Source organism: Panthera onca, chromosome A1, assembly GCF_046562875.1.
Source record: "Panthera onca isolate mPanOnc1 chromosome A1, mPanOnc1 haplotype 2, whole genome shotgun sequence".
Lineage (NCBI taxonomy): Eukaryota > Metazoa > Chordata > Mammalia > Carnivora > Felidae > Panthera > Panthera onca.
In genome coordinates, this window is record NC_138339.1 from 205,057,981 (window position 1) to 205,075,945 (window position 17,965).

At 37.8% G+C, this 17,965-nt stretch overlaps 1 protein-coding gene across 5 annotated transcripts in view; it reads left to right on the forward strand.

Moving 5' to 3' along the window:
• The window catches only part of DIAPH3 (diaphanous related formin 3), a 516,220-nt gene that overhangs the window by 454,196 nt on the left and 44,059 nt on the right, over window positions 1-17,965 (forward strand). The window lies entirely within an intron of this gene.

Sequence of the window (17,965 nt, forward strand, 5' to 3'; positions counted from 1 at the left end):
ACCGGCATAGCTTCATTTCTAGCAAACTAGACCAATATCAAAGTGTATCAACCTCATCTACTCTCAGCATAAACCCTGGTCTGAGAAGAGCTGCTTGATTTCTGTAGTCAGGAAATCTTGAGTATCCTGTGGAGGTTGAGGTTTATGTACAATTCTCTGATTTTTTTTTTTTTTTGAGTCCCCTATTTTGTTTTACCTTGGTAGGATCCATTCCAAAAATTATTTTTCTAGTATAATTGAGGTTGGTTATTGGTTAATAATATTAATTCAAAGCCAAAAACATATTTAATAGGATCTCATATCTGTGCTTTCTCTATAACCATAGGCAAATCACAGGTGGAGTCTTTAAATGCTTTGGCTCATAAGTAACACCACACAAAAAATTCAAGGTCACAAAAATTACATCATCTGTTTCAAAAACCACATTTTAGGCTATTACTAAGGATGCTTCTTTATGATGACTTTACATTGTTATATATTTAATCATTTCATCTTTTATTTCGGAAACTATTTCCTTGAAAATTCACATTGGGCATTTTAGAATGAGGATTATAAAGATCATTTGAAATTCAGATTAGAAAACATAATTTCCAATATAAATTGTGACTCTAATTTGATTTGGCAAGTAAGAAACTCAAATTTGTTGTATAATTTTGTAACAATCTCCTTTGTGTTTCCATGAAAACACTATATTGTTTTCACTATTTTGAAGATATCACATGCTTCATGAATTTTGCACAAACTTTGTTACTTTTTTCTAAGTTTGGGAAATATGCTATTGTACTGCAATTTGATCTCCTGTTGGATTATAATACTAGCATTCCATGTATTACATGGTGCTGTGATACGACATAAAGACTGTCAAAGAGCATTTGCTTTGAATTGTTTTTACAAGTAGGAGAGAAGGATTTGCACTGATGATTCTCTTCATTCTTTAGACTAATGACATATCCTTTTAAAACTGAGACACCATTAGGGAGACACCTATGACAAAGACCATTAGGGAGACACCTATCTGGCCAGGTCACCCCCCCCTCCGCCCCCCACTTAACATCTTTTAAGGGTTTCCCATGGTTCTTGGAATAAAGTTTCAGACCTTTCCGGTCTTAGTCTAGTCACTCTTAACTTTGGTCACTATGTTACAACCAAAAGAGCCTTCCACCCATGGGCTTCATGCTGTTCCTTCTGCCTAGAATGCCGTTCTCCCACTAAAACTGTCTCACTAACTCTTGGGGTATCTTTCTGATCTCAAATACTATTTTCTCATAGAAGCTTTCCTCTAACTGCCTTGCCTCCAAAACTTAAATCAGGTTTCCCATTACACTTCATAATTGCATCCTTTACTTTTCCTTCATTGCACTTACAAGTTATAATTACATATTTGTTTGATTATTTGTTTAATGCCTGCCTCTCCCAATAGAGTATAAGCTATATGATTAAAGAAAGAGTTGGAGTCAGAGGAAAGACTTTATTATAATCAGTATTTCACACATTGACAGGTAAATTAGACCAAAATAACTCCCAGGGAGCAATACACAGCCTGATAACCATGAAATCCAGGAGAAGGCTATATGGTGCAATATAGGAGGTACACAGACTGATTTTCAGAGACCTCAAAGAATAGGAGAGTAGTGATGGGGGGGGGGGGGGGGGGTTGGTTTTACATAGAAAGAGTATGCCCTTACTAGTCATTTGGGCATGTCTTTTGACCTCTCTGGGCCTTGATGTCCTTGTCAGTAAAAGGAAACCTAAAGTTCTATACCTACAATATTGTCAACCACAAATAGAATAGAATGAGGGCTGGACTCCGGTATTCTTTCAGAAAATAAGTTATAGTTGTGAATCATACCAAGGATTCCAGACACAGGCAGGAATATGAAGCTTCTGGGGGGTTTGGGGGGATGTAGAATGGCTAAAGGGAGGGACATAACTAGAAATTAATTGTGACTGCTTTGGCTCCAAATCTACACTCCTTCTTGACCCCCTAGTCTTAAACCTCAATCCTTTTTCCTACCAAATTTCATAAATAAATCCTCAGTATTCAGAAAAATAGTTAAAAATTCAACTATGAAAGCTGGTATTTCCTTAAAAAAAGAAGAAGAAGAAGAAGAAGAAGAAGAAGAAGAAGAAGAAGAAGAAGAAGAAGAAGAAGAACCAACCAATAATTTCTCAAAGCTATGAGGACTCTGTACCAAGTAAGATTGGGGGAAAAAAAGATTTATTCTATTTTTAGTTATCAAAAGCATAGAACAAAAAATACCATCAACTACAGTTGTGGTAGTCTACATGCTAAATTCTATTCTTGGCTTTTTAAATTCCTTTTTAACTTGGCTTAGGCTGAATGAGGTATTTTAGTCCTAACATGTACATTGCATAAGCTTTACACGGAAGGGTCAGGATTATTTGTAACTAATGTTTACAAAGGATCAATGGACTGTATCCTTTGGTTTTTGTTACACATGAAAGGAATACAGTTTACTTAGTCCTAAACACCCTCAGTCAGCCACCTGCAAATGGATTATGTACTTGAATATAAAAGTTACTTGTACATTTAAAATGTACTTGAGCTGAAAACATTCTTTCCTCTATTTCCTTTGTTTACTTTATTAATTCTACACGTATTAATGAAAATTGATCTGTACACAGATTGACATGTCAGATGAACTTTTCTGACTTTTTCTGAAGCAGGCATTTCCAGTGAGGCAGTTTCTTGAAGTCAGAAGGATTATAACTTTGCAAATATAAAGCATAGTAGTTTAACAGAAGTGTAAAAAAAAAATGGTTAAAATAAGCCAGATTTTAAGTTCTGCTCCTTTACTATATTTTCTAAAACACTAAATGTCACTAGGCAAGCTTTATAATCTTGGATTTGATGTAGTTCAGCAAAAAGATTGATGAAGGTTGATTATACAACCTGAGGAGACAAAAACAATACTAATGACATGAAAAGCAGAAATTCCAATCTTTCATTCAGGGCAGGGGTTTGTATAATTTCCTCAATTTAATCATCCTCTTTCCTTTGGAAAATCCAAGGAGATGAGCTCATTTAAGGTGCCCCATATGAACCGATTTTACTTATACACTAATTTCGATCCTTTCTTTATTAGTCCTTCCTCCAACAATTAAGTTTGTTATGACTAAAAAGCACCTGACAGTTCACAGCACAGCCCCCTTCCCCAGTACTCCTGCCCGTTTTTTCCCCATACCCACCAGACCCTTTCACATCCAAGTACAGATCTTCCTCATCTTAACAATGGAGTTACATCCCAATTTAACACATTTTATACACATAATGCATTTAATACACCTAACCTACCGAACATCATAGCTTAGACTTACACCTTACCTTACACCTGTTCACAACACTTACATTAGCCTACAGTTGGGCCAAGCTCTTGAACACAAAGCCTACTTCATAACAAATTGTTGAATATATCATGTAAGTTCTCGAATACTGTCCTGAAGGTGAAGAACAGTGGCTGAATGGGTACAGAATGGTTGTAAGTGTATTGGTTGTTGACCCTTATGATACCGTGGCCGGCTGGGAACTGCCCCTCCCTGCTGCTCCCCAGCACCATGATGTAGCATCATACCGTATATTGTTATCCCAGAAGACAATGAATCAAAATTCAAAGTACAGTTACTACTGAATGGGTAGTACTCCCATACTATCATATAGTTGAAAAATCCTAAATCCAACCATCGTAAGTCAGGGACCATCTATATGTTGTATCTGTTCCTACTTCTACCTAAGATGTCCTTCTACCCTGCTTTATTTGATAGGCTTAGAATTACTTGTCAAGACTCAATACAAATGTGATTTATACCATCAGTGCTTTGCAGGCTTAATTCTTTTGTCCTCTATATTCCTTCATCATTTTTTTTTTTTATTTCGTAGCTGTTTTAGCACTTACTTACAATTTATTTGTTTTAATAATATGCTTTTTTCTCTGCTAGATATTAGTGCCTTAAGGTCTAAGACCTCCTTCATCTTTGCATCCCCAGCACAATGGCTGGTAGGTACATAGTAGGCAGTCCATTATTGTTGTTTCAATGCATGAATTAAGTAACCAATTATATGAAATGTCTGACAGACAATCTTCTACTTTGAAACCAGTTGTATTCCCAAAGTTAATTTTTAAATCCGTTGTTTTGGAACTCACCAAGCAATTTCCCACAGAAACAATGTTATAAATGTTATAAATGGTGGTTAGGTTCCCAGGCTAGCCCTCAAGAGTCTATTTAACCCATAATGTAGCTGAAACACAATGCAGTTGTAATGAAAAATAGCAGAAAACAGCACTGTTACAAATGTGCAGTGTTTTCATTACATTAAGTAAATACAATTCCTCTTCTCTTTAGAAACTGCAATCCAGGGTAAATTATACCAATGGGCAGGCATAACATGACCTAGTGATAAGAGCATGAATGCTTAATATAGGCCAAGCTCTTTGACTAACTTGCCTTGGAAATCATTTAACTTTACTATGCCTGAGTTTCTACATCTCTCCCCCCATGTTGGTACTTCTTGCCTGCTCCCATTATCTGAAGGAAAAGCAAGATAATGAATGTAAAGTACACGCTGAAACATTTAGAGCCGTATGCACATGCAATGCGTATCATGGTGTAAAGTGCTCACAAATGAAATTAACCTGAATTATGAACATTTGATGGAGTGAAAAATAAAGTAACACATGGAGTTTAAACTTCCACTGGCCTGACCCCCAAAGTCTGGGAGCTGGATAACCATCATGTTGTCTTTCTTCCACCATGACCAGCTAGAAGACATGAGTTACTCTCTCAAGGCCTTAGTTTCTGCTTGGGCAAAATGGCATTGGGATTAGATGACTTTCCAGTTCTTTTAACCTGATTGTATTTAACATTATTTGGACAGAGTGGTAGCTTTGGTGGAATCAAAAATATCCTGGAGGGGTCATAAATATGGACTGAATTTCTTCGTTTTCTCTTGTGTGATTAGCTTGCTTCAAGTGCCACTTAGATACATTATATCTTTACTGCTTGATACAGTTTCTTCCTTAGTCTGCTGATACATGGACCTTGAAACCAATTTGTTCCCCAACATCTGCCATCAAAATCTACATAGAAACTAACTCCTGTCATGTAGTGTCTCCATCCGAACTTGCAGAATAAGCAGTCCTCTTAATCCCTACTCAGAATTCTGGTTTCTCCTACAAAGCATAAAGTTTTCCTTACCATTTGTCTGAGAGATTCTCTGAGAGTTGATTCTAGTGCAACAGATACATGTTCCAGCTAACTGTCTAATCAGACTTTATCCTCTATTAGGAGCCATCTGTTGGCTGATGACGACTGTTTTTTATTTTAGTGCAATCCATTTTTGTTTGTTTGTTTGTTTTTTACCATACCACCTGCACTTCCCACTTTCCTAGCTCTTCCTTCTTTCTGTGGGAGTGCGGGAGGGGACAGAATGTGGCCAGCAGGGGTCTGCTGACCTCCAAACAAAATGCTTGAGGTTCAACCCTTTCTCTCTGACCAGAATGCCTCCTACCTCAGCTGTCAAGCCCTCCTTATATTCTGTCCTGTATTTAAGCTTCCCCAGAAATCTTATGACCTTTGAGACTATGAGACTTTTCTGGAACAAAAAGAACGAAGTCGGTAAATTCTTACAATTGTTAACGTTTTGTAACAAGAGATTCACATTTATCTCTTCCTCAATCATTGCTTTCCTTCTGTGCCTGAGGATTGAGTAGTACATAATAAATATGTAACCCCTTCTATATAAACAATTGTTATTGGGTCAAACCGCATTACAAAAACATGTTCTGTGTGAAATTTCCAACGCGATTTAATATTAAAAATGTTAGGATTAGATGACCCACGTAATACGTTTTCTTCACTGTCTTCATATGTTCATCAGCATGGGTGTCACTTGCTCTAAGTCCTAACATCTATGAGATGGGACATTTGTAGCATTTTTAGTAGATTTCCCCTCAGGTAGTGTTGCCTGCACATTGTTTCAGGTGTATCTTAAGTTCTATTATTACTGCAAAGCTCAACTGGGGGCTTGCCATTGTGAAGCCTGTCTTCACGTCAACTATCCTGGTTTGGACTTCACCCCTCTGAGATCCTGTTGCATTTACTGTGGGCACATCTCATTTGGCATTCCCATAACACTAAAGATGAGCCAACATAAGCTCTTCTTTTGTCGATGGTGCTTTTCCAATCAGCAAGAGTGCCTTCGACTTTTTGGTAGTATCCAACTCTTATAGCTTATACATATAGGTGCTCAATAAACATTTATTGATTCATTATTCAATTACACATTGACTTATTTGTTAAGTGGAAGTTTTCAACTGATCTATTTTTTGACCTTTTCAGTTATTAGTTTTTTGGCAGTGTTTTGATTACCCAGTTGCATTTTTACCATCAATAGGTTATGTCTATGAATAGAAGTCTAGAGACATTTTTAATGTGTTTGGGAAAACAAATTGAATAAAGAAGTTCAGATTTTAAAATTGCAGATGAATATTGTGTTAGTGATTAACTGTAGCAAACATTTTGAGACAGTTTATCTAGCTGAGGAAAAGACAACAATAGAGCCATCCCTTGTGACAATTTTCAGTGGCTTCCTTCAAAAATAGTCATTTTAAAGTTTTTGTTTCCTTCTTCCTTTAATCTCTCATGTTATGAATAATATTTAGTTGAACTCCCAAAGCAACTGGGGGAAGAAAATCTTTGGTGTTGATTTTGGATAAAATATGAGACATTTACTTTTGTGAATTTTAATCTCAGAAGACTTTAACACAGCCTTTTGTTCTCTGGGCTCTCGTATCATTCAAGGATTCAAATTTAAACACCAATGTGTTTTTGACCACAAGAAAGCCCACTGAAACACCTAAGTATGAAATTTTTAGTTATTAATATCTATAGAATGTCATTATTCTTTTAATTACCATTTCAGCAATTCTCAAATGGGTAATAATGCATTTGGTCGTCCTGCCTGTCCTCTAAAGGAGGCCCATAGAATAATCACCTTAATGTTATATCACTTCATAGTTTATTACTTCTCTAAGCTTTTTACTTAACCCATATTTGCTTGGCAATCAAGCTGATTGATTAAAAATTATATTCAAATTAATTATTCTCTAAATCCTTTTGATAAATCATTTCAAAGCACTAAGAAATGTCAGACTTTGCCCTGATTTGGGGTCAAGAATTGAAACTCTACTTCCTATATTTTTAACCTTATAAAATTCTTTCTGCCTATAAATATCAAAATCTGATTAATCACAAAGCACATTAATCTGAAAATTCATGTATCCTTTTATATATATATATATATATATATAGAGAGAGAGAGAGAGAGAGAGAGAGAGAGAGAGGATACATATTTGTATTAGTTCAAAAGTCTTTACAGCCATAATCCCTCATATATACGAAGTTGCTTCTCTCTGGCTTAAACATCTTGGCTGATTTTTAGACTTGGATGAATTTCACTGTAAATTGCCCGTCGATGTGACTCGAGTACCCAGGAGCTGTCAGGATGGCTCAGTGATTTAGCGTTGGTGTCCTGCAGCTTTGACTGTAATCAGCAGATGCTGTGGTATTACCATAAATGTTTTCCTAACTGCTTCTGTCAAAAAGAGAAAATTCTTCCTGCACTGAGTCTGCTGCTTCTGATTAAATTCAGTTTGCCTTCTTTTGCATAATTAATGTCCCATGATGATCTCTAACCTTTTGTTTTTAATATCGCCTCTTGGTCTAGACTCACTCTTGATGGGGAAGCTCAACTAGGAGCAGACAAAGAGAAATGGATGGTGCTTTTACATGAACCCCCAGCACCTCCCTGGCTCTGAAGTTGTTACAGTTTTATATACCATCACTTGTCAAAGATCATGAGAGGTTCTGGTCTTTGCGGTGTTTTTCATTGTTGTGCCACTGCTCTGTTCTACTTCTGAAGGCTGTTTCTGCAACGCTTTGGTGCACATGGTTTTGCCTGAGGGTGTGGGATGATAGGATCTGCTTTAGAATGTGCTTACCCCGGGTGTGTAAACTGTGATAAACCTCTGGCACAGGCCAGGCAAAGGGCTTCCTATTCTTCTGCTAAACTTTCTGTACCTGTAGCCCAAAGTAAATCAGACACTACATTGGCGGCAACAAAGCAAATGTATAAAAAAACATAAATATGGTAAAAATAAATGCCCTATTTGTCAGCGAAAACATTTTTTACATTTTCCCAATGGGGAGAGATCTTTGAATTTGTTCAATAGCAGTACTTTTTCCTGAAAAGCCCAAAGTGCTTCATCATTTTCCTATTTATCCTTTTAGAACCTAGGAGTACTCCTGCCTGGTAACCACCTGTGAGTTGATTTTTTTTTTCCCTTTTCAAGTGGAACATTGATGTGGATAGATAGCCTTTGTGATTTCATTCTTATAGTTTAAAATTTTTTTTAAAAGTATACATGATGTCTCCTAAGGCACTAAATCAGGCCAGCAGTAACTGGCAAATTTACAGCTGAGAACTGCTCAGGGATCGCATTTTCTGAAATTAGGATTCTGTCTCTTCCCTTTGTTTCAGAAGAAAGGACAAATTGCTGAGCCTTCACATTTTCTGCAGCTTACCTACTTCTTTCTCCTGTAGGAAATTCTACTCACAAATATTTATCACATTATTTTTAGTATTATTTTATTTTCTTCCTAGAATCAAAGAAGAACTTCAGAATGAAAGAAGATTTTAGAAAAGTGGTAATTTCATGACTGAGGCAGCTAGGCTTAAAATGAGGAAAAGCCACATACAGTGCATATTTAGTCAGAGGGTTTCCAAACTACTAAAATGTTAACTGTGAGTATAAGTTTAGTTTATGTCAGGTTAAAACCAAATGGAAAGAAACAGGAATTTTGAAATAACTATGTCACTCCCTGTGGGGTTTCCTATTGGATTGGGGCTGGCTGCATGGCTGGTAAAAGAATTCACCCAAGGCAGACAAAGGAGAAGCTTCTTGAATACACTGCAACGGAGCCATGGGCAGGACAGGAAAGGAGAGACTGCACCTTGAGGTGGGGCGGGGTTGGGGGTGGGGTGCTGTCATTATAAGGTGGAGTGAGAGAGTATGGGAATGTGTGGAATTTTCCCTTGTTTGTTAACTGTGGTTGTAAGTAGCCCATTGGTCGGTTAGGACCTATGGCTATTTGCGGGTGGGTCGCCTAATGAGCCTGTTTGATTTCAGCTATGTGGCCACCTGTGGGCCCTTTTGCCTTGCTCAAGTTTTCCATCACTCGAGCCTGTGGCCTAAAAGTGGCCTCTACAGTCCACAAATAGATTCTGCGTAAAAGCAAGAGATACGATCAACATTAACTTTATTTTTTCTTACTCAGACTCTGTTACTACCAACTCTTTGAGCTTTTAGTTGCTTAGCTCTCCTGCAGGTCCAGTATGTATGTGTGTGTGTGTGTGTGTGTGTGTGTGTGTGTGTGTGTGTACATAGGCGTGTATATGTGTATGTCTGAATTTTTCCCCATACAACCACTCTACCGCTTTTCCATATCTGTTCATCATCTCTTCATATTAGCCAACCACTTCTACAAGAGAGAGTACTCCCTCCAGTGAAACAGCTAGTTTGTGACCCAGGAGACAATGGCAGTGTGCCAGGTAAAACAGAAAGGCTGTTAAGTCTTCATTCTGCATCCACCTTTCCCTAGCTCTGTCACTGAAATTATCCATTTAACTTCTGGTCTCATTTTTTTTTGTCAATAAATGGAGATAAACAATAACCACCTCATAAGAGGACTAAATGTCTGCTAATGTGTCCACATACCTGCTTCTCTGAGACCTGTATCTGATGGCCAAACAGAACCAGGAAGACATTTGGAAAAGGCAAGGCTACAAGAACAAGAGGTTCAATTGTTCTTCTTAGTCTGTTTCTGCATTTTATTTTTTCAAAAAAAAAAAAAATTATCTATTTGGAGAGAGACAGAGTGCACAAGCAGAAAGGGAGAGAAAGAGACTCCCAGGCAGGCTCCGCACTGACAACACAGAGCCCGATGCAGGGCTGGATCCCATATTCAGGATCTGAGCCGAAAGCAAGAGTCGGATGCTTAACCAACTGAGCCACCCAGGTGCCCCAATCAATTTATTCATGAACACAATGTGTTATTCATAAAAAAAAAAAAAAAAAGTCACATGTGTGTTTCCCTCAGTGATATTTGAACGTGAGAGTAGAAGTCACTTAGAAAAGCACCAATATCTTAGGAAAATGGGAAATGTTTCTCTGACTCTCACAAGAGTCTCCTTCCCACCTTTTCGTCCCTCCCTCCAAAAGAAGGATTTTCATAATTTCCCTCTTAATAACTCTAGATGCCCTCAAATCCTCAAACTTGATTTTAAATGTATTATTGTTATCATGGTTTAAGGGGAAGCTGTCAGATTATTTTAAATGACAAAGAGCCGTAATGCATTCTCTCTCTATGCCATTCTCTTCGGATATACTCGGAATTTGGATATCCACCCACTTTATCCCCAGCAAATTAACACATAAATATACATCACTGGATTTATTACTTTTCCCATGAATTTAATGATACTACAGGTAAGCATAAGCCAGTTTGCTGATGGATAGATTACATTGAAAGTATTAGAAATGATTTGTTTTTAACATCAAAACACATGACTTGACCAATTATTCCAAAAGCATCTATGGCTCTGTTTTTACCCAGAGTTCTATGACTTCAGGAGTGTCTGTTACTAATGCATCTGCTGTAACCATTGAAAAGAGGCCCGCACACAGCCACTTTCAAGATTTGTGATTAGAGGACAACCTACAATGCCTTAGGGGTATATGATGATCTCTATGTATCAAAGAGCTCTTGCATATATGGTTTTTGTTGTAAAAATACTTGCAGAGTTGTTTTATTTCATCAGCTCCAGTAAACAAAGGTGCTAAAGTCTACAGAGATTGAGAGAATCATTCCAGGGTATAAAAAGTGAATGACAGAGCTAAGAAGAAACTCTTACAATTTTTCCTTTTAAATATAAACTAACCCCAGGGCGCCTGGGTGGCTCAGTCAGTTAAGTGTCCGACTTCGGCTCAGGTCATGATCTCACCGTCTGTGGTTTCGAGCCCCACGTTGAACTCTGCTGCTGACAGCTCAGACCTGGAGTCTGCTTCAGATTCTGTGTTCTCTCTCTCTGCCTTTCCCCCACTCACACTCTGTCTCTCTCTCAAAAATAAATAAACATTGAAAATAAACTAATTAATAAATAAATAAATAAAAACTAACCCCATAATAGAGCACCCTCTCTGATCTACAGATGTTGAGTTTGCAACCAACCAGACGAACCAGGGAATATTGTTTTTGTTTTTCTCTCATGTAAATCCAAATAACAAATCAATGAGCATACACCCTGACAAAGGAAAAGGTTTTTCCCTGGCAGTAATTAGCTCAGTTAAAATCAAGTCTGTAGAGACAGCAGGGAAACTTGCCTCCCACTAAAGAGCCTTTAATGTGCTTGAGGAGATCATCCCAGCTCTCTGCAAGGAGACCCAGAAGAGAGCCACAGCAGCAAAACCAGAAATGGCATCATGGTGTGACACAGAGTAGCAGACGTCTTGGCCTTGATTTTTTTCCCTGTATAAGTGGGATATTAACAACAAATTCACAGAGTGTGTGGGAACTAACCGGGGAAATGGTATTAAAGCCTGTTGTCCTGTCTGAAGCCAGAGAGGCACCATTAATGGTACTATTTTCACCGCCATTCAGATAAAGACCCCATGAAAGGTTTCTTGTATAAAATGTAGTAAAAGAGACCAATGGAAAGTGTGGTGAAGGCAAAGAACGGGGTGCCATGAGAGTGGACAATGGTAGCTGGAGGTGAGGGCTTCCTGGAAGTGACTTCCTGCACCGAAGCACTTTGACCTTGTTTCAGACTGGAGAGAAGGGAAGACCAGAACACTAGTCTCTTGAGAGGCCCAGATACAATGATGAAGGCAGATCATTCTCCTGCATTTACTGTGGTATAACAACAAGGGCAGTAACAGGCCGGCTGCACTGAAAGAACCGTGCCGGGGGAACGACCACCATCAACCGCATCTGGTGCAAAAACGTCTCAAACTCTGAATTTCTGATTACAAGTGCACTTCCTGCTTCGTATGTTCTTTAAATCCTGTCCAGTTCGCCTTTCAGAAACTGGACCTGACTTGATCGACTCCATGCCTACCCCTCTACATAGCCTCCTCTTCCCTCTCCCTGTCTCTTGTCTCTCAGTGCCCCAAACTGCCGAGTTCACTAGTTCTCCTTAGACTTTCTCGGACGAGGCCCTGTTACCCCCACGTTGCTTGTGTTCCCTTCATTCACCATCCACTGCTACAAATGATACCCCCTCCAGGCCCTAAGCATTTTCTTTTGCAATCAAACACACCCATAGGACTCACTGCATGTTCATGTTTTGTACTGACGAGGCACGGATCCTAATTTTGCCAAAAGCCATAACAGAAAGCAGGTTCAGTAACGCATTTTTAAAAAGGCATAATTGAGTATTTCAAACACTTGGAGCAATTCTTGCCATTTCTCCTTGTTCTCTAAGAAAGGTAATGAGCCAGTGTCTTTGTGGATATCAATACATCCATGTGATTAGATTGTAGGTCTCCTGTAGGCAGGAACCATGACTGCCCATTCTTTGCTATACCCCTGACACACAACATGGCCTCCTGTACACGCTCAGCATTTTTCCACCTAAGGAATGACGGCTGCGTGCTGTTCCTCTTGTATCCTCTTTGGCAGTGTGCCAAAGAAATGTGAAACGTGGCCTGTGCCCCCTGGCATGTAGAATCTTATGATGAAATGCCCCCCATGTGCATGTGAAGCACTTTTAACACCACAAGGGAGGAAAAGAACAGAGACCCTTCTCCAAGTAGTTTGTGATCTTATCGCTGGGCTCTCACACGTGGCAAGGGCCACAGAAAACTGTAACACCAAGCAGACCAGGATATACAGTATAGGAGAGAAGTATAGCGGATGTTCTTTGGAAAGTGACATCAACAACCTTTTTGAATCAGGAGGTAGCATTTGGTGAGACTTGAGGGATCACAGGTTATTATAGACAATGGTTAGGACAGAGGAATAGAGAGGGGGTAGTATTACAGAAAAGTTCACTGCCTTAAGCACGGCTAAAAGAAGTTAAAAAAATGTGTGTCTTAGTTTTAGGAATTGCACTGTTTCCTAAAAGAATGGTGGTTTCCTCAAGCACAGATTCCTAGTGAGAGGAAACTAGATGCTAAAACTTTAACATTTCAGATAGATTGAGGCATTTGTTGTTAGTTCATTTTTTAAATTGTGTTTAGAAAATAATTATATAACTCTGGACTCTATTTGGCACAAATCGGTTTAGTATTAAAAGGTACAGTGTTTTTTGTTTTTGTTTTTTTTTAACATGTAATAATGTCAAAATAACTAGCTGTGAGTATTTTCTAATGTACTGGTGAATCTGGGTCTTACATTTTGCTTCCTTGTGAATAACTAGTTGCAGCTGTAAACATAGGCAGTCCTTTATACCATACACACAAAAGCCCTGGAAAAAATATTCCTGGTCTATTTAACTAGAGAGCTCAACAGATTTTTAAGGCATTAGTCACAAACAATATTGGTAAAAATGAAGTGTCTCATAAGTTACCTTTGGTTCCTTGTGCTAATATAGGAATACTATTTGCTGCTTCTTCAGCATTTATAGTTTCTTTTTCAAAAGTTAACTGTAACAGGGGCACCTGGGTGGCTCAGTCGGTTGAGTGTCCAACTTTGGCTCAGGTCATGATCTCGTGGTTCTTGAGTTCCAGCCCCACATCGGGCTCTGGGCTGACAGCTCAGGACCTGGAGCCTGCTTAAGATTCTGTGTCTCCCTCTCTGTCTGCCCCTCCCTGTTCGTGCTCCATGTCTCAAAAATAAACAAACATTTTTTTTTTTTTTTTTTTTAATTCAAAAGTTAAATACAGCAGCTATAGTTTGAAGTCTGGAGCTGAAACGGGAGATTTTGGGCTTGACTCTGAGCTCTGCCCCAATCTGCCTCCTGCGTTGTAGCCAGTTTCTTAATCCCTCAAAGCTTCTCTTCCTCATCTGTGAAATGGAGAGAAAAAAAATCATCTTTCACTAGGCTGTATGGCGGTTCTTATAAAGCATCTCCTGCAGGTGGGGTGTTTAGTAAATGCTCGGACACATTCATATTGCTTTTATTATTAGTCTTTTGTAAAATGCAGCCTGAAATCAGGGGATAAAAGACTTGCAAACAATTATTTTCTTAATAAGATGGGCAAAAAGTGAATTATATTTGTTAGAACTGAATTTGAGTTCCACCTCTTTGTGGATTGTACTGAAAATTTTGTTATTTTTGTAACAAAGTATTTTTAGTTTGTCACATAGTAAACTTACTGGACAGAATTATAAGTAAATCTTTACTCTGTTAAGTAAGGCCATAAACATATAAGATCATAGGACTTGTATATTCCTGGAGAAAATAGGTACGAGGTAGTACATTAGAGAAATACAATGATTCATGTTGGAATTCCCATGAATGTTGGGGTGACCAAATGGTGAAACTGCAGAACACATTGCTTCTATTTCTACTCCAGAAGGGGCCTTCTCAGATCATGGGATTCTTTCCTCTTCCAATTAAATAAGAACCAGTATAGAAAGGTATTGCAAAACCTAGGACCTTTAGAAATAAGATGAATTAGCAAACTTATTGATATTGCACTGTAATAAAAGAATGTATTATGTTCCATATTTTTAAGTCACTAAAAGGTACTACAGTGCCCACTTGAATTTAGATTGGTGACAGGTATAACCGTCTGACCTCTAGTGGCTGTAGCTTGTACATGCATCTCAGTTGATCGGGTTTTAAAAATAAATAACTAAGGCTGTGGGAAGATTCTAAGATTCTAATGATTGAGCTCTTAGCCTTCTCAGATTCTAATGATTGAGTTCTACAAGTGAGCATACTACTACCTTCCCTGAAGTTATGCTAGTCTAATTGTTGAGGTAATGACTCAAAGAACAGTGTTCAGAACCAAGTTTGTCCATCTGCGAGTTTGGGTGCTAAAAATGTATCAGCAGCTCCTGCCCCAAGACCCAATAACCAAGTAATCTCTACAGTACTTTGAGTTGAAATTCCGAGGTTCAAAGCAAGCTTCCAGCATCAACATTCAGCATTATTTTATTGGCTTGCCTGAAATATTTTTAAAATAATCAACAGACCAGCTATGTATATTTTTATTCAATGCCTGTATAAGTAATGTCTTTCATAATGTGTAGATGTGTGGGTTTTTATAAATATTTTCAGATTCAAATTGAACCAGCTTGCCATTCGTCATGTACTCCGTCACGAGTTAAGGATGCTATTTGTGACCAGGGAACAGATTGGAATTAAACTCTGATTATCCTGAACCACTGAGCTAAATGGACGTAGATTCTACATTTAATATGATGCCCTGAATTGAAAAAGACTTAAAAAAAATTTATATTGAGGTTGAAGAATTAAAAAAAAGCATTCTGCCATGTGATAGTAATATATTTTCCTGTGTGTTTGACATACACCATATTGGAATACTTGATTTAATTTTTTTCTTTTTATACTTTATATCTCAATTAACCAAGAACTTTTATCTCAATAGCTGAATGAACCATAAATTACTACACGTTTATAGCTAATGTGGATCTCCAATAATTTTTTTATTTCAGACACTATGTGGATTATAAAGTTCCATATATTTTAAGGCTTCTTCTATGCTGACACTTGTAGCTCTTTAAAGAGAATATATGAGAAATGGAACTACTAACAATTGCTACATCTTGTCCTCTGTCCATTTTCCTGCAGTCAGCACCTTCTTGAGCTTACCAAGAGTACTGCACTCTAATTTCTTTCTTTTCTGCCTGCTGTATGGTACATTTCCAGTGCTTTGTGTTTCATGTTGCCATAGAGACAGGCGGTGCTCCAAAGCCCCGGGAAGAGGAACAGAAGCAGGTCTTTGAGGAAACAGTCCCTGCTGGCGAGAGAAGCCTGAGGCAGGAATCTATAGCAGTAAATGGAAAGAGGGAATTGTGTGGTCAGATCTGACTGTGTCCAGAGGGTCTTAGGAAGCGCACAGGCCCAGCCATGCTGCATTCAAAATGAGTTGTTTACAGAAACCAATTTTTCAAAGATCTCAGGGTAGTCTGGGGTTTCTTAGGAACTAAACTTGGTGTTTTATTTGCAAGAAAATAACTGAAGTGACATCGACCTATTCCTTTTCCCTGTTTCCTCATTAAAAGGGAGCAGCTTCTAAGAAAGGTCCTCTTTGCCTGACTTATTTTGCCCATCAAAAATCTCACCTTTAAAACACAGATCGATGTTCTTTGACTCAGCCGAAGCCCTCAGAAGTCAAATTTCAGTCTGAGCACAAGAGACTCTATAACCAGCACCCAAATCATTGATCCAAATATGCTAGTTCTAGAACTGAGTAGTCTATATTTACCCTAATTGGTCATGTACTCCTTCTGTGTTTTAGATACATAACAAAGCTTTTAAACATTTTCCTGATTTAATGAATTGTTATACCTCCTACTATATTAACTCATAACTGTTAATATTTTTTTCTTTAGAGAAAGCTGTTAAAAGACTTTAAAATAATATAGATTTTTTTTCTCTTCCCTTTTCCAAACAGATATCTATGTGGTAAGGCTTTATAAAAAAAAAAAAAAAAAAGGAGGAAGAGAAAAATTAAAAACTTAAGGAAAAAAATGTGAACCAGATTTTTAAAAATATTATTTTGTGAGTTACCTTTAAGATTTTTTTTTTTTTAACTTAAATAAAATCCATACTCGGGGTGTTTGCTGGATTTTGTCACAGATCTAGTATCTAAGCAGAGAAAGAATTCGGAGGAATTCAAAAACAAAACATCAACATATATTCCCAGGTTACTGGTCCAAGGGCATAGTATGCAAAATTGTACTGTGGAGCAAGAAGGCCAGTGATGTGTAAATCTGAAAATGGAATAAGGCTGAGTAAAGATCTCTGAGGCCCTCATTTTCCTCAAACTGACAGTAGGAGGCAGTAGTGTACCAGCCTGAGCTCTTTTCTTTAAGGTATTGCCTATGACTCATGCCAGATTTCTTTTTTTACTCATTTTCTAGAAATACATGAAACCAAAATCTTAGAGGTAGTGTCAGATTTCATAACGAATCTTAGTACCATCAATCCAGTACAAGATAATGCTGCTGGGCTATGAATAGAACTATCAAAAAAAGGCCAGTCTACCAGTTTCTGAGTGGCAATTCTGTGCACCTCGGCCCCAGTACAGGCTCTGTTCCAATTTGAATAGAAGAATGGCAAGAAATAAAGGTCAGTCTCATTTTGGAAAGGAAAGTCACATTTAATAAGTTAGATCCTTCTAATTTTCACTGATTTACTAAAATGTATACAGGACTATGCAAAGTAGAGGAGTCTGAATGGTAACCTGGTCTCCCTATGGTTAGATGGCTGGATAAACACATCAGAACATGGGCAATAGCAATGAGAAGCATTGCCATTATTAGCATTCAACTTTCATGATTGTATTCTACATGTCTAGCCATTTTCTACTCTACCATTTGCAGCAGTTACATAAATCCAGATTACCTAGAAATGCATAACTGTTCCTTCTTTATATAAAACAAAATCACAATGAAGTGCTAAATTTTGGAACGTTGAATTCTTTTGCTTGTTTTTCATGTAGCTACAAAATGATGTTGGAAAGCATTTTCTTTCTTTAATAACAGATTTCAAAAATAGGCTATCTTTTATTCATTGACCTAATCTTAATAGATTATATATTTTGTGGGTTTTTTTCATCAACATTAGGAATCTATTTATATCTGCAGTTTATTTCCTTATGTAATTCAAATGGCACTCTTTATCTGATAACCACAATTAGTGCACAATCTGTGACCACAGAACAAAGCCAAGTTTGCTAGTCTATACAGGGTG